The following is a 23686-nucleotide window of genomic DNA, read 5'->3' as shown; positions in this document are numbered from 1 at the left end:
AACTGGTGACGTAGGGAGGGACAAAAGACTTTGTAGTCCTTGCTTGCCCACTAAACCCTCTTGGTTTATGTCTGCAGGTACTTGGACCCAGCCTGCAGCTGCAGCAAGGTAGCAGTTACACCCAGGTGTAAAACAGAAGAGAAGAGCTGCTTGTGTAATTTCACAGGCAAGGTCTATAGAGAAAGAAGTGCAACTGCTTCTTCAGCCTTCAGAGGTAATTTTAGGATGGTTTGAATGGCCACTATGGCCTAAATGACCATGATGTGTCTTTGTTTCTATGAGAGACTTTTGGCAGCCAGAATAAGTTATTTGCCAAGCAAGAACATGAACAACCAAAAGTGTGTCCTCTGTTAATAGTTCATATTAAAAGGAAAGGTACTCCCTGCTGGCAACACTAGCTATGAATCTAACACGAACTCAATGTGGCGTATTTGAAAAATTACCAGCTGCTCAATTTTTCCTTTCAGTCCAGGAGAGAGAAAGTAACAGCCCAATGGGGGAAAATGTTGAGAAGGTTTTACATCTGACACTTCCTCCTGCACTCTACAGAAAATTGCCATCACCAGTAATTACAGATTAAATTCTCCACAAATGGATAAAGCAACATGAATATATCCCAATTTCCATGGCACCTGTCTTATTATTAGAGCAAGAAATCTTTCTTATAGCTGCCAATAGTCATGGAGGAAGTCAATGGGTTACACAGTGATCCTTCCTGAAGAAGGAAATAGTATGGGAAAGTTAACACCTTGCTGGTTAATATGCATAATATGCAATATTTGAAGGATATAAAAGTCTTAGAAATTAATTTTATTTGGGGCACTTTATGTGGGCTCGCATACTGTACTGTGAATTCAATTACTATGCAAATGCGCTCCATAACTGTGGAAGAAATTTAGGGTATAGCTGGTGGCACCACTCTTGGTTTGAGATCATAGAAACTATTTTGACCAACTGATCCAATGTTACTGTGAGAAGCTAGAACTGATGTTGTCTTTTAACTTGATGTCATGGGTCGGCACAGTTTTTTAGTTATGGGGGAATGTTGAGTGTTTTTTCTTGATCAGGACCTTGGAATTGATTTAGAAAGGACAGGGACCTATCAGGAGGCTAGCTTGGGATATTGGCATCTGCTTTGACCACTGAGAATGTCAAATGCTTTTGGGGGCAGTACCCATATAAACCCTAATTCCCTACAGGTCTCTCTCCTGATTTTGGGTCAGTCACCAGGTAACATTGTGGGCAGCAGAGGAGGGCCTGGCCCAGGCCCTGCTGCCCTTGGGTGGCCGGGCCGGGCCTGGCCAGACCCCTGGGAGCCGCTGCCCACGTGGGGAGCAGTCTGGGCCGGCTGAGCCCCCATTCCCCCGGCTGAGCCCCCTTTCCCCCAGCTGAGCCCCCATTCCCCCGGCTGAGCCCCTTTCCCCCGGCTGAGCCCCTTTCCCCCAGCTGAGCCCCCTTTCCCCCAGCTGAGCCCCCTTTCCCCAGCTGAGCCCCTTTCCCCCGGATGAGCCCCTTTCCCCCAGCTGAGCCCCTTTCCCCCGGCTGAGCCTCATTTCCCCCGGCTGAGCCTCATTTCCCCCGGCTGAGCCTCATTTCTCCCAGCTGAGCCCCTTTCCCCCAGCTGAGCCTCATTTCCCCCAGCTGAGCCTCATTTCCCCCGGCTGAGCCCCCATTCCCCCGGCTGAGCCCCCTTTCCCCCGGCTGAGCCCCCTTTCCCCCGGCTGAACCCCCTTTCCCCCGGCTGAGCCCCCTTTCCCCCAGCTGAGCCTCATTTCCCCTGGCTGAGCCCCCTTTCCCCCGGCTGAGCCCCCCTTTCCCCCGGCTGAGCCCCCTTTCCCCCAGCTGAGCCTCATTTCCCCCGGCTGAGCCTCATTTCCCCCGGCTGAGCCCCCATTCCCCCGGCTGAGCCCCCTTTCCCCCAGCTGAGCCTCATTTTCCCCTGGCTGAGCCCCCTTTCCCCCGGCTGAACCCCCCTTTCCCCCGGCTGAGCCCCTTTCCCCCGGCTGAGCCCCTTTCCCCCAGCTGAGCCCCTTCCCCTGGCTGAGCCCCCTTTCCCCCCGGCTGAGCCCCTTTCCCCCGGCTGAGCCCCATTCCCCCGGCTGAGCCCCTTTCCCCCGGCTGAGCCCCATTCCCCCAGCTGAGCCCCCTTTCCCCGGCTGAGCCCCTTTCCCCCGGCTGAGCCCCTTTCCCCGGCTGAGCCCCCTTTCCCCCGGCTGAGCCCCCTTTCCCCCGGCTGAGCCCCCTTTCCCCCAGCTGAGCCCCTTTTCCCTGGCTGAGCCCCTTTCCCCGGCTGAGCCCCTTTCCCCCCGCTGAGCTCTCTTTCCCCCAGCTTGAGCCCCCATTCCCCCGGCTGAGCCCCTTTCCCCCAGCTGAGCCCCTTTCCCCCGGCTGAGCCCCTTTCCCCGGCTGATCCCCCTTTCCCCAGCTGAGCCCCTTTCCCCCGGCTGAGCCCCTTTCCCCCAGCTGAGCCCCTTTCCCCCGGCTGAGCCCCCTTTCCCCAGCTGAACCCCCATTCCCCCGGCTGAACCCCCATTCCCCCGGCTGAGCCCCTTTCCCCAGGCTGAGCCCCCTTTCCCCCACATGAGCCCCTTTCCCTGGCTGAGCCCCATTCCCCCGGCTGAGCCCCTTTCCCCGGCTGCTGGCAGGGCAGAGGGGCGGCTGCAGCTCGGCAGTGCTGGCCACGTGCCCGGGGCCGCAGCAGAGGGGGCCAGGCCATGGCCCAGCGTTAATAGCCACTGTCAGCAGAGAAAGAAAGCCTGCAGCTTTATAACAACTCTGAGCTGAGCTACCCTAAATGAGACCAAGGGGAGGAAAGGAGGACATCCACCAGCCTCCCCCATCAGCACGGCTTTGTGTCTCTACAGCCCTGCAGCCCAGGGCAGAGAGCACATGGCCACTGCAGGCCTGGGCAGATTTCACCCTTTCCTGGCAACATGAAGCTTCCAAGGCCTAACCTTACTTCCCTGAGAGAGAGAAGGAAGCGACAGAGTGTACGTAGAAAAGACGCCACATGAAGTCAGTGGATCAGAAATGTAAGAACTGATAGTATTATTGGACAGAGGGATCGAAGAAGCAGACATTTTTAACTGGACTTCTCTGGGGTAAACTATGGAGAAATGGACTGTTCCTTGTAACACCTTAATGTTGTTTGGGGTAATGCTGGTTCTAATCAAAATTGGGGACTGGTATGATTGAGATTTAAGTGAGAATCTCAAAGCCCTCGCTCCTGGGTTAAAAGGAGGTCTCAGCCTTTGAGACAAAGATGATTTTAGAGACAAAATGATTTTAAGTCCTTGGCTCCTGAGGTAAAAGGAGGTCTTTATTTCTTTTAAGATAGAGATGATTTTAGAGATAGAGGAAGAGAATCCTTGTTTTGTACTAGAAGATGCATTCTTAAACGGTACCCTAGATCTCTGAGAGGCCCATGAGTAACCAGGGGAAAAGCTGCTAATGGGTAGAACATCACAATCTGCAAAAACTCCAGGCAGTTACAGATTTGTGACACTGGGAGCCAGGAGACTGTTGTAGTCTTGTAGTGAGTGTCTCCATAAGACTCTAGAGACTCCTCTCCCAGAGTGATGAAAGATTATGTTTAAATGGTGAAACTGATTGAAAATCAAAAGTTGTGTCTCTCTGTGTTGTTTTGTAGAAAAGTCAACAGTTTGTAGGGGGAGTGGTTTTGGAGTTTCATTCTATTTTGTTTTAGTTTTTTCCCCAACATTCTTTTTCCATTCTTTTAGTGTGTGTTAATAAAACGATTTGTTTATTTTTAAGCTTAAGCCTGCTTTGTTTTTCTCCTAATCTTTCTCCCACAAAAAGAGAATAAACACTAAGACCACTACACTAAATTTAGTAACCAGTACTTGGCGAATGTGAAACCACTACACTTGGGGACAGATTTTCAAACAACATGCAATAAAATGTATTTTCTGGATCTACTTTTTTTTCAGCACAGTTGCATGTATAAGTTCAAGGCATTAGATATGATTAACTAATTCTGATCCTTGTAACCATTATCCTATTGTCCCTGACCTGGGCTAACCACTTCAACAGTTCCCTTTTGTTCATCCTACATCATACACATCACTTTTGTGGTGAAGAACTGGGGACAAAATTGATTTGAACTGGTGGAGAGTGTTGCTGAGTGCCTACTCTCTACAGTATGTGATACAGCTGCCAATTCAAAAGAGTGGGCAAATTTCCTCTGCATCAGCCCCCTGTCTTTCTTGTTTTCTAAGAGGTCCTTTTCTGCTGCACTGGTAATCTCTGACCACTAATGCAGGCTGGCTTCCAAAGCCTTTTGTATTAGCACTCATTCTAGTTGGTGCAATTTTCCACTGAGTTAAACCAAATTAACTCCAGAATAACTCAAAGCACCAAGCAAGTGAGTATTAAGTGTATGGAAGAGAATTCAGTGTATTGACTTCGATAGTCCTGCTTTCCCCTGAACACCCTGGCATGTGAGGAGAGAGCAGGAACCTTGTTGTTCATCACTGCCTGTTGAGTAGCTGGAGGTCCATTTTAGTCCCACCTTTGTGACAAACCTGTCACAGAGAAGAGCAATGGGATTTTTTAATGTTTTCAAAAGTTGCATCATATTTCAATTTTGTTATTTTGTCATCATGGTGTTTCTGCCCACAAAAAAAATGTGTAGTTCTAGGATATACTGTTCTGCTCTGTTAGTTACATTAGCTCTTTCTAAAGTAATAACTGCAACAGAAAAACATGTATCAGAACCATGGAAACACAGTCATATAACCACAGGACTGACTGCATGTTTTCTTATTTTGTTTTCAGAAAAAAGAAAGAGAACACTTACGGTGAGAAAACACTAGGGTTTTTCAAAAGTTAGTTTTCCCTGATATTAATCCACCATGTGCACTGCTCACAGTTTGAATAAATCTTAAAAATATCTCTAGCTGTCCTTTATATATGAAAAGTCAAGTGTGTTATAATTTGCAGTCAAGTGACTGCTTATACAAGCTCAAAGCATCAGAGAAAATTATGTCAGACTGTAAAACAGGATTGTGTACTTTTAAACTCAAAGTCACTTGTACACAAGAGTTAAAAATTGCATAAAATTAGCATTTTTCAATCATATATTCAATAGGTACTGAAAGAAAGTTAATCTTTTAACATGCTATGTTGGGAAGGATTGACCAGTAAATTAATATTCCTACACTCCAGAAGCATTTTTTCACTACTACATATCCAAATTTATGCACGTAATCTTTCGATGTGGCATTTGAATGCAATCAGCATGTAGTTAGTTTATGTTTCTGCCACAGGATAGAGCAGGCAGACTCATTTAACTGTTTCCAGTCTATATTGCTTCATGATATTCATATGGGTAATTCCATTTATTTACATTAACTCTCAAGAAGTGCATGGATGTCTTGAGCAAGCTGAGATTTTCTTTTCCTGTATGCACTCACGTGTGCATACTTGGGATTGGCCTTTTAAAAGCTTTTTCACTCTATTTGTCCTGGTGCTTGACAAAGCCATTTGTCACTGCTTTCATTTTTATATGCCATCTCTCATTCAGGGTTCTTAAGCAGTATGAGTATTAAAACAAGGAAACGTGTAATATTCATCTGAAATATTTATATTCCTCTTCTTGTGGAGGTTGAAAATCGGGCACACAAAGGCTAAGCAGCCTATGTGGCTTGTGCAGCTGGCAGTCTGAGAGTCCTGGCTCTCAGCCTTATAGCCTTATAGCCTTAAGGCTCATTTTCCCTTCTGGACATATCCAAAATAAATCCCATAACTCCCAGAGATGATCCCAAAAGACTGTCCCACAGCACTCCTGAGATTTTTATCTCACAATGTTTGGTACAGTGAAAAACAACAAAATACTGATGTCCACTGGAGGATGCCCTGACAGTGGTGTACAGAGAGGGAAGGGGAGAGGCTGCTCCCCCTGGCATGCCCAGTATATCAGTTACAGTATGCAAGTATACATTAAGTACCTAGGAGTATGTTTTCAAATAATCTGAAGTTTTTAAAGTTTTCCAGATCATCAGGAATGTAAAGAAATCTAAAAATACCAGAGTAAGATAGGCAACAATTCTGAACTCACTTTTAAAAAATATTTAGTATTAGCTAAATTTTTTTAACTCTTGATGCTTTGTCTCAGCTGCCTGCTCTTTTTTTACATATTTGCCTTTTCTCACAGGCTGTTGGTTACAGAGTGTTCCAAAAGTGTGTGCATGTTTTCTTGCATAACTTCCCTGCATATTTTCTTCGCCCAAGAAATTGAATTTGAGGTCACTCACAAAATCTTGACATAGTTTAAGATGTTTTATATGTTCATATTAAATAATCTAAACTTACTAGGAGGTGCAAGGTTTAGTATTAAAATCTAGGGTATCATTTAGCAAAAGGTAAATCACTCTGGGATTTTATTGACGTAATTCTTGTATTCTAAAATTCTTGATGTAATTCTAATGTTCTAGATTTTTCTCAATATAATTCTAGTGCTTCCAATAAAATCAGATTTTCTCATCTAAGATCTATTTTCACAGGAAACCTAGAGTCCAGTTACAGAGTTATGAAGATATATATAGCAACAGTATCCATGGAGCTTAGACTTCTTCATCCAAAGGAGGTAGGTTTGGATTTCTTCTCCTCTAGATTACACAGGAAGTGTAAAACTTGCTTTACAAACAATGTAAATAAGGAGCTGTCTATTAACCAGAGTCATAGAGAGGTATAGATTTTATCATTCACTTCTAAATTATTTTCTAAGCAGTCACTCATAGACACGCTGAAATCATTGCTGTACAATTGGGCTGCGCACATCCAAAACAGACAGGCATCCCTGGTGGTGACACTGAATATTGTCTCTAACCCTGCTGTTCAAACCTTCTCCAGCCACATACTCTCACACTGGGGCATCAGCTTCACAGCTCACCCTTCCCACTGCCTTCATCTCTCGAGTCCACTTGTCTGCAAATAGTCAGCAGTGCTGGTGCCTGGGGTCAGTCAGGCCTGGCAGTCAGTGATGGCCTGAGCTGAGCCACAGGGTGGATGCCTGCATAAACAGCTGCTAGTAATGGCCTGTGAACAGGCTGTTTCTGGGCAATTCAAATTAGCATCCATATAGGAAGAGGGAGGCAGCCTGGCTGTGGTCTTGGAAGTGGTTTGCATGGTGCCAGGGGCACTCCTGACACAGGTGAGGAGCCACATCTGATGTCAGTCTGCACCAAAATAGGTCAAGGCAGTACTGCCTTCATGCTCCAGAGAACAAGACCTGCAATGAGTGAATTATTTAGTGGTGATGCACATCTTCTGAATATTCTTGCCCTATTTAGGAGCACACAAATGAAATAGTTGTTGTGAGAATTTCTTGTCATCCTGTACATCAAACACATGCCAGACAGTTTGGGCAAAAGACTGGTACCTCAGCCATGAATCAGCTTGTGTTTATTGCTGTTCTGGTTTTCTTGTTTTGTTTTTTCTTTTTACTACTCTTGTATTTTTAAGCAGGAAGAAATATGATGCAATGCTAAACATTAAAGTTAAATGGCGAAGGACATTTTACAGGTAAGGTGGAAAAGAAGAACTTGTAGCTTGTCTTCCTAAGAGATTTGGTAGAGGTGAGGACCAGAAAGCAGCATTCTTTCTAAGACTTGACAGCAACTTTAGTCTGCCATAGTCTTCTTGGATGTGCATTGCCATTCTTGCGTCTTTTTCATACAAGATAAAGAAGTGGGTCCAGTGCCCCTGGGACAAATTCAGATAAAGTGCATAGAAAGGGGTCAGATTTCTTTGAGGATTTTCCATTGGCCCCCTTTCTGTGTCCGTTTGGGAGTTTAACTTCTTAAAACACTTGCAGACGTGGGCGAGAGCACCCGTTGGAAGGGCCCCACATGGCTGAAGTGCAGCCAGTGTGGAGCATGCTGCTATGCCTGCTTACACCCTTCGTATAAAAGTAGGAACAATAACTTGTTTTAACAGCAAGTTTGGTGGGGAGACTTGGGAAAGTTGTGGATAATCAAGTGGTGAAGTTAACAGGCATAAGTTCAAGTGTGCTAGACTCCTGGGACATGTGTTTTCACTCAGAATAAAGAGGCTGGAGTTTGCGGCAATTTAAACAGAATTAAGCTGCAGAAAATGAAAGCAATTTTATTCCTCCATAAGAGCATCCATATGGCGTTTATCAACCTGCAGGTTGGGCATACTTACATTCCACCTTTATTTGATTAACTTTCCTGCATGCCTTCATAATAGCCATGGTCTATGATTTTTGTTAGTTCAGGAAGCCTAAACTATGCTATTTTACAAATACCACTCCTTGTTGTGAACTAATATGGAACACGTCGCTAACTGCAATTGCACTGAAATTGCTGTAATAGTTGCTTAATAAATACACAAGATTAAGTACTTCTACCTTAAAAAAAAAAAAAAAAAAAAGGACATACTATGCTAGGACTATCTCTCCAACCGAAATTAGTTTTTGTTTGTTGGTGAATAAGTAACCTTTTTTTCCCCCAAAGAGTAGTGGCTCCATCAGCTACATCTATCCTCTCAAATAACAATTCCCCACTTCATTTCCAGGTTCTGTCCTCTAATCATCCACATTAGTCCAATTCCAGTCTAATTTGCCATGAACCTTCTTGACTTCCCCAAAACAAGAAGTGTGCATACTTCTGAGGATGGATCCAGGGCATCCTCCAGGACAGCACTGAGGGACAGTTTTGGCCTCTGCCTCATACAGCATCTGTCAGCAGGCAGTGTGAGGTGTCGGTAGGGGTAGGTCCAACACATTATACACATTTTATATTTTCTTTGGACTAAATCTAACGTCAGGAATGCATTAGATGTGCTCCTATACACCAAATACCATGCTCTCCATACCTCTCTCTCTCTCTTCTCTTTAGAATTAGAGACCAGCTTCTGGTTTCATTTCTTCTGATTGAAGGTACATCTACAATCATGTTTCTGTCATAGCTGAAGTGAGTTTATCAATTGCCCCAATTTACTGTGCTTTGCCTCACATGGAAGTTGGGTCTTTGAACAATAACAGCAAAAAGGATTCTTTTACATCAGATACATCAGAAGACTCCAGTGGAACAACAAATGCCCTCCAGCTGCAGGTGAATTTACAGTCCAGGGACCAGACTAGAGATGTTTTGAGCTAATGAAACTCACAAATGCCTGTGTACACTTTCAGATAGAAACTTTGGATTTGGTACCAGATACTGTACTTTTTGAAATCCCCGCTACTGTCAAGTCATTCTGTAGTCATGACTGGAACCAAGAGGAATTGTGTTGCCCCAAGGTGCACATGTCACTTGGATTTCCAGTGTCTGCAATTGGTCACACTGTAGTCTGAGGGCTTTCCCTGATTACACTGGTTTTGAAGGGCAGCAACAGCAAGGAAATGCACTTCTGAGGAAGGCAAATGCAGCATTAAACCTGTGTGTTTGTATGTGTCTGTCTGTGTTTATATGTGCGTGTGTGAGAGCAGCCTGGTCTAGTGGAAGGTGTTCCTGCCTGTGGCAGGGGGGTTGGAACGAGATGGTCCTCCAAGGTCCCTTCCAACGCAACCATCCCGTGATTCTGTGCTGTATCTGTGTGCGTGTGCCTGCTGGGATCACCTGCTGCACCTGGGGAGCCGCGGCAGCCTGGCCCCTGTCAGTTGCTGCCCGCTCCTTGTGCACAAACACAGCCTGGAGATTTTTTCCTTCATTTCCTACTGCACCAGCCTTTCCTCTGGAGGGAGGATGATTTCCTCCTCCAAGGCTGATGCAGTTGGTATGGAGTGGGTAGGCTGTCAAAGGGGCAGCATCCTTCCCCTCAGGAGCAAATGTGTCATCCCTGAGATTTTCAATCTGGCAGGGAAGCAGTAGTCCCGAGGTTGCTCCAGAGCTCAGCTCCCCTTTCCTGAATGACTTCAAAAAATGAGCTTCCCAACCAGAGATCGTGTTTTCCCACTAGGCTAAGCTTAGTGTTGCATTTAAAAATGATTTTATGGCATTTAGCTTAGTGATGGATATCATCCTGTGTCTGATTCAAGAGACTTCATAGTAAATTTGTCAAAAATTAATGTTCTGCTAATAAAATGTTATTAGAACAACTGTTTGCAAAGGTTTGAGTCTCTTCTATGCTTATTTTAATACAGTTAATTGGGGGGTATTTAGAGTATGAAAGCATTCATATGTTCATTTATAAACAAAAAGGTTATTTAAAATGTAATTAAAATAATGTTTCAAAATTCTAATTGATCATAGGGATCTGTTTTCCACTGAATGGCTCAGATGCTTGAGTGGTTTGTTATACGTGTGAAATGGTTCTAACATAATATATACCTTGTCTAGAATTTGATTTCTTAAAATTTTCACAGAAAAATGTTTTAAAAAAATTGAAAAATTTCATAGAAAATTGGAAGTTTGTAATAAAAAATGATTCAGACCATGAATGAAAAACATAAAATTGAATTTCTGAAGTAATTCTCTGACTACAGTCTATAAATTTAAAACTTAATAGATACATAATACAAAATGTTCCAATTGACAGCAATCATCAATCTTGAGTCACACATAGCACGTGATACTGTTTTATGGCCCTCCAGTCAGGTACAGGCAAGAACTGATCAACACTGTGTGCCTCCACTACAGTCTCTGGGAGGGATGCATCTTGCTTAACCTTAATTAAGCAAACTTTAGACATTTCAGTCAGAGCTGGTCACCTTCAAAGCCCAGTTAAGAGAAGCAAGCATTTCTAGAGGATGCTTTGTCTTAAAGATCTTAGAGGAAGAGGAATTGCCCTCTGGAAATAACTGTGTCTCTCAACAGACTATAAAATGATCCAATCGTGAATAATTCAGACGCAGACATTTAATTTCTCAGAAAATCTAAGCTTGAGTAAGTGAAGGCCATATTCTATGTGCACAAACCCAGAGGCTAATGTGACAAAGCAACAAAAGCAATGCTGGACATATGTGTGCTTGTGCAGAAGTCAGAAGAGCACTTCATGAAGCAACATACTTTGGCATGAAGTCATCTAAACCCACTAGTTATCTCAAGGACAACAGGAGAACTTTCCTTAGGTGTATGAAGTGTACCCAGTTTGAAAAAGTCATCCATATTCCCTTCATTCTTGGTTTACATATTTACATCTTTACATTATGTAATTTGACTGAAATAGGCCAGCAACCTTCTTGATATATTTCATATGAGAACTAAAATACTATGTTTATGGTCAACATTATAAAGTGTCCTCATATATGTGTACTCAAATATACACATTTTAGCCTGAAGCTTAATTAAAAGTTACTCATGCAACCTAAAGGAAATTAATAAGATGAATCGGTATACATCCCTAATTGATTCTTTTCTGTTGTGGTAAATCTCTTCCAGGCATTCCAGTTAGTCATAACTCTAATAGTGTTGTGTTTTCTCAATAACAGGTGCGTGCAATGATGTGCCTATTGTTGGTTTTTTGGTTTTGTTTTTTGTTTTTGTGGGGTTTTTTTGATGTGTGGGGTTTTTGTTTTGTTGTGGTTTTGGTTTTTGCTATTTTTGCTTGTTTTTGTTGGTTGGGGGTTTTGTTCTTTGGGATAAGTTTTGTTTGGTTGGGGATTTTTTTCTTTTATATTTGTAACTAGCATCAGCTGATCTAATGCACCCACATTTGTCTCTGAACCACAGCTCCAGATTACTGTGTGTTACTATAATATTTTTATGGGCTGTGTCTGTGCTTTCACTTCCAGCTCTGCACGAGGCAAGGTAGTGATGTCCTAACAGTGCCCTCAAGCTTGGCTGTGATCCATTCTGATCTCCTTCCTCCTGAATTTCTTTGGGTGAAGAGTTTGCTTTTGGGTGAAAGTCCCTTGGGTGAAACCTCAAATATGAATGAGCAAGTGGCAAAATTCCCACTGATTTCAGATGGAGCAAGATTTTACCCTCAGAGTAACTGTTACGATGGTGCCAGACCTCAGGTTTTTCAAGGAAGCCACGTGCCCCAGAAACAGAGCCTGAAATGAGTGCTCTGCTTTTCCCACACAACCAAAAACCAAAACCAGCTTATGCCGCCTGAAAATCTGACCTTTTGATATCCTTTCATTTTGGCAAATGCCAATGAATCTTCAGTCAATGCTGTGTTAAGTCAAAAGCTTTGAGAGTGTTTAGTCTGTCATATTAAACCCCTAAGGAAGTGATTCTGTTTCAGTACTGCTAATAAGTAATATTTTTTATGTCTTAGATCTAGTGAAGCTACTTGTTATGCTCAGTCTCTTGTTTTATGGGTAAAACAGAAACAACTTACATATAAAGACAGAAATTTATTGTTAGTATAATTGAAACCTTGGGAGTCTAACCCAAAAGTCATTACTACTCCACATACAACTACTTCAGAAAGGAAAGGTTATTTCTATGCAGAAAAGGTTGCAACTGTGGTGGTAATAATACAGCTAAAGCTGTGACTCCTTAGTTTCTACCCTTTCTCTTGAAATTCTCTCTCATCTTCAGCCCCTTCAGGCCTGTGGGTGCCTGCTTTTGCTCAGGTATTGGAGTTGGCAGGATTATGGATTGTTGTTCATCACCAGGAGGATTTTGATGTTCATGTTGATAGTTTCCTTTTTCTCACTCTGGGATCTATTTGGGTGCATTTTGCATGTCATCTAACATGCTTTTGAATCTTTGCACTTTCTGTAATGGTCTGAATTCTGCATCAGATTTGAATTTGCTAAGGACAGAGCAGAGCCTTATACATATGCTAGATACTGTTTCTTTATTCTGCTTGCTGCCCTGGAATCAGTTTTGTCCAGCCTCAGGTCTGCATTTCTTTATCTGACAGTGGTGAGTTGTTAATAGCTCTGGGGTCTCCAGAGCCAAACCTGTGCCCCATCTCCTGTCACCCAGTGCTGGTACTCCCCAACACCACACATGGCATCTGCACATCCTGTCTCACCAAGGTGGAATTTCTCCTCCTGTATCACTCCTGTGCAGTCACAAAACTGCAGCAGTACCATACAGCCATGAACAAAACAAACCAAAATAGCCACAGGCACCTGGTCGGAAGGAAAACTGCAGTTACAGCTAAAGCAAGCTAAAATGAAGCTGAGGGCAGGTCAGATAGAGCAAGCTGGACAGGTTTCAGTGCTGAGGCTTGTCAAAACCATCACAAAACTCATGGCCAGACACTGGCCACAGTAATGCTGTGCTGCGGGTCTGTGTGGGCACACTGCTTGAGTCCTGCTGTTGAAGGAGGTTGCTAACTCCCTATACTGTATGAAGTGGATGGAAATGAATTCTGTGGAAGAAACCAATTTCCAGCACATCTTGGAAAGAAAAGGTTTTAGCACTACAAAGGCAAGGATAAAGTTCTTCAACGACCTCATAAATCTCAGGAGGGATGTGACATTTATATCAAATTTATGGAAAGGTGTTGAGGATATTTGTTGGAAGGATTTAATTTCTTTAAAGATAGGAGTTGAGACTGAAATATTCCCTCTAATATCTGTTTACTAATCTTTGAAAGTTCACATGCAGAAATCTTCTTCAAGGTACCTTTCTGCCTGGTGCACCACAGCTATTTATTTCTATATTCTAAATACTATAAATACAGGTGATGTTCAAAAGACAAACTCTGTTTTTGTGTGGCTTTTCTTTTCTCAGGCTTCTTTTGCTTGCATCTTCAGATTTCTCCCTGAAGAGTTACTTTGGTTATTTATGCTGCTCTGTTCACCAAGAATAAAGCTTTATTTTTACACCAATCTAAAATTGACTGAGCCGATAAAATACTTCACACAGATTTGTGTTTGTGGTGGAGGCAGTTCTTCATGCTTTTTAATGTGTGTCTAACAGAGGCATTTTATATTATTAAAAATCTCATTTAAGGAGTGGGGGCAGAGTAGTTTCTTTCTCTTCTGCGGATGCTCACCGGGAGCACTCAGAGTTCATCAGGTTAGTGGGGGCCGGGTCTATCAATTCATGATTGGGTTTGGGCTTTTTTCTTCCTCTGAAGCTGCAGCAGGAGAATAGGAAGGACTTTCCAGCATAAATGTTCCTGCACTCCCTTGGGGATGAGACCCTGCTCAAGGCCAGATGAAAACCCAACCACAAATCACTTCAGACCCAGGCCCCTGGGTATCTCTGACTTCAGGGCTTTGGTTTTGACCAGAAGCACGGGGTGCAGTGGCCGTCCCTTCAGGCAGGAGCCGTGTGCTGGGTGAACCTGAAGGGGTTTGAGCACGGGTGGGTGCCCCAGCTCGCAGCCCTGGCTGTGGAGCTGCTCTGCAGGGACAGACACAGGGACACAGGACACAGGACACAGGGACACAGGACACAGGACACAGGACACCATCCCCCTGCCTCACCCAGGAGCAGCTGTCCAGTGGTGGGAAGCCCCAGCTGGAACTGCAGGACCACAGTGCTGCTCCCGAGGGTTTGAATTGCGGCTTAATTTCATCTCGGGGCCCTGGAGCCTTCTGTGGATGCAATCACGAAATGTGGCAACTCAGTGAGTGTTATGTATGTGTGAAAGCTAAAATTGTTTAAAGTGTAAGCTGAAAGGTCTGACCTCTTAAAGAAGAATATTTCGAAAAGATTGCAGTATCAGCGTTCTGTGGGGAAATACCACTTCTAAAAAAGTATCAGGAGGATATTTTTATAATGCTTGATATTTTTATGTTGAAATAATGGCAAATCCTTATGTTTCCTTATTCTCCCCACCTCACCACCCCGGATGTAAATGGGAGTGAAATGTAGAACTCTTTGTATAAATAAAAACAACATTTTAAATCTTCAAATACATTGTTTTTCTATCACTATCAAGAGTATACTACAAAACCCTAAAATAGCAGCTAATTTCTCTTCTGGTGAGAAAATTACTTGTTTTCCAACGGGAAGTAAGGAAAACTCTTCCTCCTCCTCCACTTTTAATTTTGATCTTTTCACTTACTCCAGTGACACAGAGGACAAGTAGAGTGAGAAAAAGAAAAAAAAAAGAAATTTGTAGAATGAAACCCTGACTGTGCATTTTTGTTAATTTTGAAATTTTCCATAATATGATACATAGTATTTGAAATATTTTATTTCTTTGAGCTCTCAAGTTGTTATAGCTTCTACAAAACAAGCTGCTCAAAGTTTTTGTATTTAAGTGTTCATGCCAGAAAATTTACTTTTCTGGAAATGGCCAAACTTTAGAGTACCCACATTTCCCAATATTTCCAGATGAAACCATGCATATTGTTGCCACTTTTTGAATACTTGCCTTTTTGAAAACTATCCTAAACTAAATACCAGCAACATCTGAATGCATTTTTTAATGTCATATTGACTAAACCTGAGAACAAGCATTTCTATAGAAGAATGAGAGTCTGAGCCCATCTCATGAGAGCAAAGTGCTTAACATATTTTTGGTAGAAAGCAGAACACCCTTTTAGCAATTAAGTAGTGTTACTGTAGGAGCAGCCCTAAAATTTAAAATGTGGGGAAACATTTTCTTGAGTTGACATGTATGAGAGATGCATGAGGAAACTCATGTATCTATCAAGCCTCACTAGGTTTAGATGTTTGTCACATCTCCCACAGCTGTGTATTTTGTCTTTACATGTCTCCTTTCCAATCTGTTCCCACCATCCCCCCTCCTCTACCCATCAGATTTCAGATTCTCACAGATACTTTCTGGGAAAGTTAAGTTGCTGCTGGTTGCTACAAGGCACACTGCTACCCTGCCTATCCATCTAATGGTCAGGTTTGTCCACGTGGACAAAACATAAACTGATCTATGCATGGCAGGTCTGGGAAGTCTGTGCTTAGCCGTGTTATTTGTATGCTTGTGGAAGGGAAACATACTCAAAGTAAAAGAGTCTGGGTTTTTTCTTTAATGTTCTTTTGCTTCTTGTACTGCCTAATTTTCCATATACATTATTTACTTTGTTGTATTTTGAGAGAAAACAGTTCTCATAAAACTTTTAGATGAGCATTTTCTAACCTATTGCATTGAGCATTATTCTTGATTTCTTAAAAACTGTCATTCTTCATGTTACATACAGACAAACCATGTAGGCTTTGTTTGCCCTTTTCACCTATTAGAGGTTAACAGAATGATTAAGGAGATCACTGAAGTAAGTATTGGTGAAGAGGAAGGCCAAAAAGCACATCAGAGCCACTCAGGTCACTTGGTTTAATGATTGATGAAGAATATGATCCAAAAAATATTTTATTCTATGACGTAATTTGATTCTCATGCAAATGTATAATTACAGAAATGACCCAGATTATTTATACCAGAGAACATCTGTTCTGGTTTTCTGGAGGTGTTCAGTTTGGCATCTTACTACCAAAAGCAATTTATATCTGGTATATCAGATATATCTGATATTTATATCAGACCTGACCAGTCTGATAATTAGGCTGGACATTGTAAATGAAGTATTTTAATACTTTATTAAAAGTTTTTATCTCATGTTCCTTCCATATTCTACCTTAAATATTCACTCATACAGTTTTTGAAAGAGACTAAGGAATTAATTTATAATTTTTAATTAATTACCCCTTCTTGTTTATCTGTTATGCATATTTCAACACAGTGCATAATATCATAATATATAAATACAACAATGGAGCTCTGTTAATAAATATATGTATTTATATTATGGCTAAACTGGATTGCTGCTTCTGCACTTTGAGTATTTTTCCTCTATTTTAGACTTGCTATCATCAAGCTGCCTCTTATTGATTACTTCATTTTGGTTTTTATTTACTCAGTCACTTGGTTTGTGAAAACCTGGGAAATTGGAGAAAGATGTTAATAATATTTTGACATATTATTTGTACTTCCCCTTCAAACAAGGTCACTTTCTACTCTCTGTGGGCTATAGAAAACAGTAAAAATCCTGTTTACCAAAGATGCTGGCACTTGACACGGTCTTTGCCTTAAAAACACTGAAATATGATTGACTCTTACTAAAATAACATAACTTTTATTTATCCTACATTAAACAGCATGACCTTTTCAGTACCACTTTACATGCCACAGATTTGCTAAAAAAGACTCCATGGTATGATTAATGAACCGTTTCACTCAGGGCAATGAAATCTCCAAAGACAGTCAGTATCTGTCCCTCCCCAGATGCCCCTGAAGAGCCAGATGTGCCCCACTGTGATCACAACACGCAAAGCAACCACACAGAGACCAGGGATTTGCAGGGCAGAGTTGTTCCTCAGAGAGAGCCCAAGGCTGAGCCAAGGCCGAGAGATCCCGGCCTGTTTATTTCTTAGTTTTTATACATTTGTGGGTCTGGTTGTGGATTGGCTTCTGGGGTTGTCACCTCCCAGCCGAATGGCCAGACCAACTGTCAGTTACAATTGTTTTCGGGTTAGAAATATGCAAACAAAGGACAGGGAACGAAAAACAAAAGGTTTATGTTATCATGTGTTAGAAAAAGGGAAAACTGCTCCTAATATTGTACAGAAGCTAAAGAGACTGACTCCATCTTATGAACAATTAAAAGGCTTTAAAAAAACTAAAAAAAACCAGGGTGACACCCCACTGCTGGCAAACTTGGGGAAACATAATCCAGCGTTTCCATTTCTTTAGCTCGATGTGGTCCCTTCTGCAGAGCCTCCACATGAAATTTGCTTTAATGTGTTTCCTGGGAGAAGACAATCAGAGGAAACAGAAACCTCATGAGCAAACCATAGGCTGCTCATGAGGTTTGGGGGCAGCACACACAGGGATACCCTCAATTATGCACCTCCAAAAGGGGCAAAAGAAGCTCATTTAGGGCAGTCTCACCCAGGATGGGCTCTCCTGTGTGAGGCTGCAAATGGGTGATGGTGCAGTCCCAATTGCCTGGGTCTTCTCCCTGTCTCCTGCTTCTCAGCATGCTCCTGCAGATCCAGAGGCTGCTGCACAGCTGTGGCTATGGTTCTACAAATGTAACATCACATCCTAGGAGTGATTTGGGCCCAGAGGAAGGCAATGTTAAAGGCCTGTTTTCAGTAGAAGCAGGATTTCATCCCAAGCTTCTATCTTTCCAAAGATATCTTGCTATTGCACGGCCTTGTATTAAACTGTTCTGTCATGGAGTGATTCCAATTCTGAGATGTCCAATTTTCATCAGTTAAATGTACGAAGAACTTCAGGATTATTCGTGGTGAAAAGTTATGAATTCATGCTATTGCTCAGTACATGCCTGTCTAGATAGTTTTACTCTTTCCAAATCAATTCTCAATTCGCGTATCACAGAGGGGTTTCATTGCTAGGTAACACCTGTGTTCTCCCCTCATTGCTCCTATTGAGACTTGCATTTCATTTCCAAATTGCAGCTGCACTTTCTGTCAGTTTCAAATAACAATTTTCTCTCATTCCTCTCTGATTTAATTTGAACAATTTAATTTTGGTTAACCGCCCGTCTTCAGAACTTGAAAGACATGAATGTGCAACACCTGGCACAAAGCCATGTGTGGAAGTGCAGGACAGGGAGTGGTAGCAACTCTCCTGCAATGGGTTATGAGGTTATGGCCCCAGTCTGTAAAAACACTTACACATGCACTTGGTGTTAAGCATAAGAAATACTCACATATAGGACTTTGAGCACACATACCTGTACTGCCGGATGGCTGCCTCTGTTTCTTAAGAATAGACTGCATACTTTACATTCTGATACTTGTCCATCATGTAATGCACGGACACTTCCTCTTGGAACTTTTTTTTTTTTTTTTTTTTTTTTGGGGTGTGTGTGTGTGTGTGTGTGTGTGTGTGTGTGTAACCCAAGAAGCAATTAAGAACTTACAGAATCAGAGGATGGTTTGTGCTGGAAGGGACCTTAAAAAGTATCCAGTTCCAACTGCCCAGCCATGGGCAGGGATGCCTTCCACTAGACCATGTTGCTCAAAGCCACATCCACCTGGGCGTGAACACTTTCAGCAATGGGGCATCCACAACTATCCTCAAAGTAAATAATTTTTTTTTCCTCATATGTAATTTAAACCTCCTTCAGTAAGACATTCCCTCTTGTCCTATCCCTACATGTCCTTGTGAAAAGTCCCTCTCCAGCTTTCCTGTAAACCATTAGGTACTGGAAGGTGCTGTAGGGTTTCCTGGAGTCTTTTCCGCTCCAGGATGAAAACCACCAAGCCTTGCAGCCTTTCTTCGTAGGAGAGGTGCTCCAGCCGTCTGTTCATCTTTGTGTCTTTCTCTGGACTTGTTCCAGTAGGCTCGTGTCACTTCGTCCAGTAGGTTCTCATTTTGGGGACCCTGGAGCTAGATACCGTACTCCACTGTGGGGTGGGTCTCATGAGAGGAGAGGGGCATAATCCTCCCCTTGCCCTTCTGCTCATGCGGCTTTTTGGTGCAGCCCAAGACATGTTTGGCTTTCTGGGCTGCAAGTGCACTCAATTCCACTGTCCATGTCCCTAACAAAGATGTTAAACAAGTCCCAGTAGCTAGTGTTTCCCTGAGGAACATCACTGGTCTCCACTTGGATGTTGAACCATCGATCAAAAACTCTTTGTGTGGCCATCCAGCCAGTGCCTTGTCCACTGAATGGATGATCTGTCATATCCGTGTATCTCCAGTTTAGAAACAAGTACGTCATGCCAGGCAGTGTCAAGTGCTTTGCACAAATCCAGGTAGGTGTTGGCAGCCGCTCTTCCCTCATCCACCATCTCTGTAACTCCACCATAGAAGGCCACCAAATTTGTCAGGCACAGTTTGCTCTTAGTGAAGCCGTGTTGGCTTTCACCAAGCATCTCCTCATTTTTTGTGAGCCCTAGCAAAACTGCCAGGAGGATCAGCTTTATGAACTTGCCAGGAACAAAGGTAAGACTGACTAGACTGTAGTTACCTAGGTCTTCCTTTCTCTTCTTTTTAAAAATGGGGGTTATGTTTCCCCTTTTCCAATCAGTGGGAGTTTCACTGAACTTCCATGACTTCTCAAATATGATGGAAAGTGCCTTAGAAGCTCCATCCACTAGTTTTCCTCCCACCAGTTTTCCACCCACAGATGTCTCTCATCAGGTCCCGTGGATTCGTGCACCTTCATCTTCCTGTGATGGTCTCAAACTTGATCTCCTGTGCTGGGCAGTTTTTCATTCTCCCAATCCCTGCCTTTGCCTTCCATGACTCAAGTGGTGTGTCTGGAGAGCGTGCTGGTGAGGAATGAGGCAAAAAGTCATTAAGTACCTCAGTTCTCCCCGCAGGAGTATTTCCTTCCTGAGGGGGCCCATATTCTGTAGTCTTCCTTTTATCACTGATGTACCTGTCGAAGCTTCTCTTCTTACTCTTGACATCCCTGGCCAGATTTAATTCTATCAGGGCTTTAGCTTTCCTAACCTGATCCCTGGCTGCTTGGAGAATTTCTCTGTATTCCTCCCATGCTAACTGTCCTTGCTGCCATCCTCTGAAGGCTTTGTTTCTGTGTTTGAGTTTGTCCAGGAGTTCCTTGTTCATCATCACAGGCCCCCTGGAGTTTTTGCCTGTCTTCCTCTTTGTTGGGATGCATTGCTCCTGAGCTTGGAAGAGATGATCTTTGAACATCAGCCAGCTTCCTAGGGCTCCTCTTCCCTTCAGGGTTGGGACTTTATCAAGCAGAACCCTGAAGAGGCCAAAGTCTGCTCTCCTGGAGTCCAGGGCACTGAGCTGGCTGTGCACCCTCCTCACTGCCCTAAGGACCTCAAACTCCACCATTCCCTGGTCACTGCAGCCCAGGCTTCCCTTGAGCCTCACATTCCTCACCAGCCCCTCATTTGTGAGAGCAAGGTCCAGCACAGCACATGGGGAATGAAACCATTTTAAGGTCCTCTCCTCAACAGCTCCTCTGTCACTTGGAGTAGGAAGTTATCATTAGTGCATTCCAGGAACTTTCTGGACTGCCTATGCCCTGCTCTGTTGCGCTTCAAACAGATACTCATGTATCCCATGGGGACCAGGACTTGTCAATGTGAAGCTGCTCCTCCCTGTCTATTGTTGCAATTTGCTTCCCTGTCAATGAATGCTATGAAGAAAGAACACATTCGCTCAAACATCGCACAGAGATTATTTTCTGTTTCTAAAAAATCCATAGGTATAATGTTTAATAAACAAGCAAAACAAAACAAAACAAAACAAAAAAAGATTTCTGTAAAGAAAAAGGAATTGCACTTTCAAGTTTAATGTCCTAGAATGTTTTACAGGTGACCATGTATTATTTTTGTACTAGTCATGTAGTCGTATTGTTTTGTATTATACATTTATTATTTTTACAAAGAAAAAAAGATTGAGACTAGTTTGAAACAACAGTTTGATAATCTCTGTTCTTGTCTCAGGAAAATGTAGAAAACAAACTTCTTAATAAACATTTTTATTCTTTGCTAAAGCAGCAAGGAAACCTTTGCAGTATATGGCTTTTGCTAGTACATGCTGGTACAGAACATTTTATTCACCCACTCTTTAAAGAAAAGTAAAGCTCTGTGTGAAATAGTGGAAAATAATTTTCCTGAAAAATATGCAGGCATTTCTTTGAAGTATAAAGTGGGAGCTATGATGACAAGACAGAATTACATTTCCTTGATCAAACAGTTAACAACAGAGGAATCCAAAGGAGAGTATTCAAAAACAGTGGGAAGAAGATTAGTGGTGATTTGCAAAAGATTAACAGGACACATTTTTAGTAGTTCCATTTCTAATCTGGACAAAGGGAGCAGGTTTGAATTTTCAGATGTACATGTGCATTTCTGTGCAAATGTGTGTGTCACAGCTTGCTCAGGGAGTCTCTGGAGGAGGTATAGTCTCTTATTAGAATGTCCTTTTTGAAACACCTAGCGTGGAAAACAAAGAAAATCACAATTGAAGTGTTCCAGTCAGTAACACGCCTCTTTAGGGTCCCAGTCATCAAAACTGTGCTGTGCATGCATTTGTTTTTTATTTATTCTGACAAAAATAGTATATCCTCATGATTCTCTGTAAATAAAATGAGTATGATTTAGTTCATTGCAGAATATGGTATGCATCTAATGGGGCATATTATCAGTGTAACATCTCCAATGTATCAGGAAACCAAAGGACATGAACAAAACTACAGACATCACCAGTTCCACACAGGTACATTTATATCTCTTAGCAGGTGTAAGTTACATAAAGATCCATTCATGTAATTACGTGGCATATAGAAAATAGGCTGCCAGGCTATACCAGCATTTCTACAGTGTCTAACACTGTCTAATACTAACACTTTTCTATTACAAAATGTTGTTTTTCAGTTATCTTCTCTTGCAATCTTACTCTATTTCAACCAAGGATCCATTAGCTATGGGCTATATATAGGCTGTTGCTTCATGTGTGAATCAAGTTTATAAGATCTCAGCTGAATTTGAAGAAATTTAATAATTTTCTTTAGCACAGACCTTTCTATGTTTGCTTGCAGGGTTTTTTTAGTACTTCTAAAGACACAGAATGTGGATGGATGGTCTCTTAGGCTTCTCCTGTGGTCAGCGAGTAAATAATGGTACATTGGGAAATTACTCATTTTCTGGAAATAACATTTGAGACAGATGAAATACATTGCCCTCTGAATGTCTCTCCTTTTTTATTGAGTGCAGAGAGACAGATTTGGGCTGGGTATCTGGACAACACAGCCAGCCAGTGTTGGATGACGTGGATCCCATATCCCACCTCACAGGTAAGTCTTTAAGGTGCTCTGCAGCCAGAAGGTGCCAAGGCATCACCAGCTGAATCCTCCCCACAGCCTTGTGACTGGCCTTGATGCCCTGTCCTCTGCAGCCAGAGACAGAGGGGTGCCAGGGCTTTAGTGACTGCTGGCTCTTGGAGCAACAGCTCATGTTTTTATGTAATAGAAGCACTGATCCAGTGCTGTATAACTCTGAGTAATTAAGAACAACAGAAATAATTCAGGAATCAGTAAAAATGGAGCATTGGCTGTCTAGCTAGCTCTGATCAGCACAAATTTCAAGACATTTTAAATAGCCAGGTATTTGAAATGCCATGCAATTTGTGGTAAATGCAATTAGGTTAAGTTCCCTGGCCCAGTTTCAGTGTCAGTAATTGCTTTAACCTAACCAAGTTTCCCTAGCAGGGTGTAGTGTGTTCCGCCTCCTGCCTCATGTTGCTGTGGTGCAGAGGTGACAGCACTAAGTTGCCCCTGGACCTTTGTGCTATCCAGACCAGGGTCCCTTGCCCACCAGCCCACAGGCACAGCCAGACCAGCCTGCCTGGGGGTACATGGAGAGATCAGAGTGAGGACAGAGTGCAAAGGTCTGATGTCATCATGGGAAGTACATGTTCATTTATCCCAAGCACAAATACAAGCTGAGTGGCCTGGAAAAAGAGATGGGTTTTAGAGGAAATGTTACATGGAGGAAGATGTTAAGCTTTAGCTACATGTTCATATAATTCATATAGTTTCACAGCAGTGCCCTGTATACCCCTCTTTCATGGGTCACAGCTGCCTGCCTGGACTGTCTTGCTCCGCTCTGGTATGTACAGGCATAAGAGCAGGGTCTGTCTTTTAAATACCTTGGGTGTTTTAAATACCTTGGGTACCTGGGCCACTGTGTTTATCTGAACAACACTACATTAAATTGAGCTATTCTAGAATCTCATCAATATTTCATATAGGTTGTGGTGCACAGCATTTGCATTCCTCTATTAATGTATCCTTTTTGTGATGTTGACCTTCTTTCTTTAACTTTCTCTATTGCCTTATTAGGATCCTTCCTAGGCCAGGGTAGAAGTC

At 42.6% G+C, this 23686-nt stretch overlaps 1 long non-coding RNA gene across 1 annotated transcript; it reads left to right on the top strand.

Moving 5' to 3' along the window:
• Positions 1-74: 74 nt before the first annotated feature.
• Positions 75-10004, top strand: LOC120748858 (uncharacterized). The gene is made up of 4 exons (XR_005699436.2): positions 75-214; positions 6525-6607; positions 7489-7545; positions 8883-10004. It is a non-coding gene; the product is annotated as an uncharacterized LOC120748858 (long non-coding RNA).
• Positions 10005-23686: the final 13682 nt, after the last annotated feature.

The sequence above is a fragment of the Hirundo rustica genome, chromosome 2 (assembly GCF_015227805.2).
Source record: "Hirundo rustica isolate bHirRus1 chromosome 2, bHirRus1.pri.v3, whole genome shotgun sequence".
Classification (NCBI taxonomy): domain Eukaryota; kingdom Metazoa; phylum Chordata; class Aves; order Passeriformes; family Hirundinidae; genus Hirundo; species Hirundo rustica.
The sequence above is the reverse complement of the archived record's forward strand: the minus strand, read 5'-3'. Positions and strand labels throughout refer to the sequence as shown.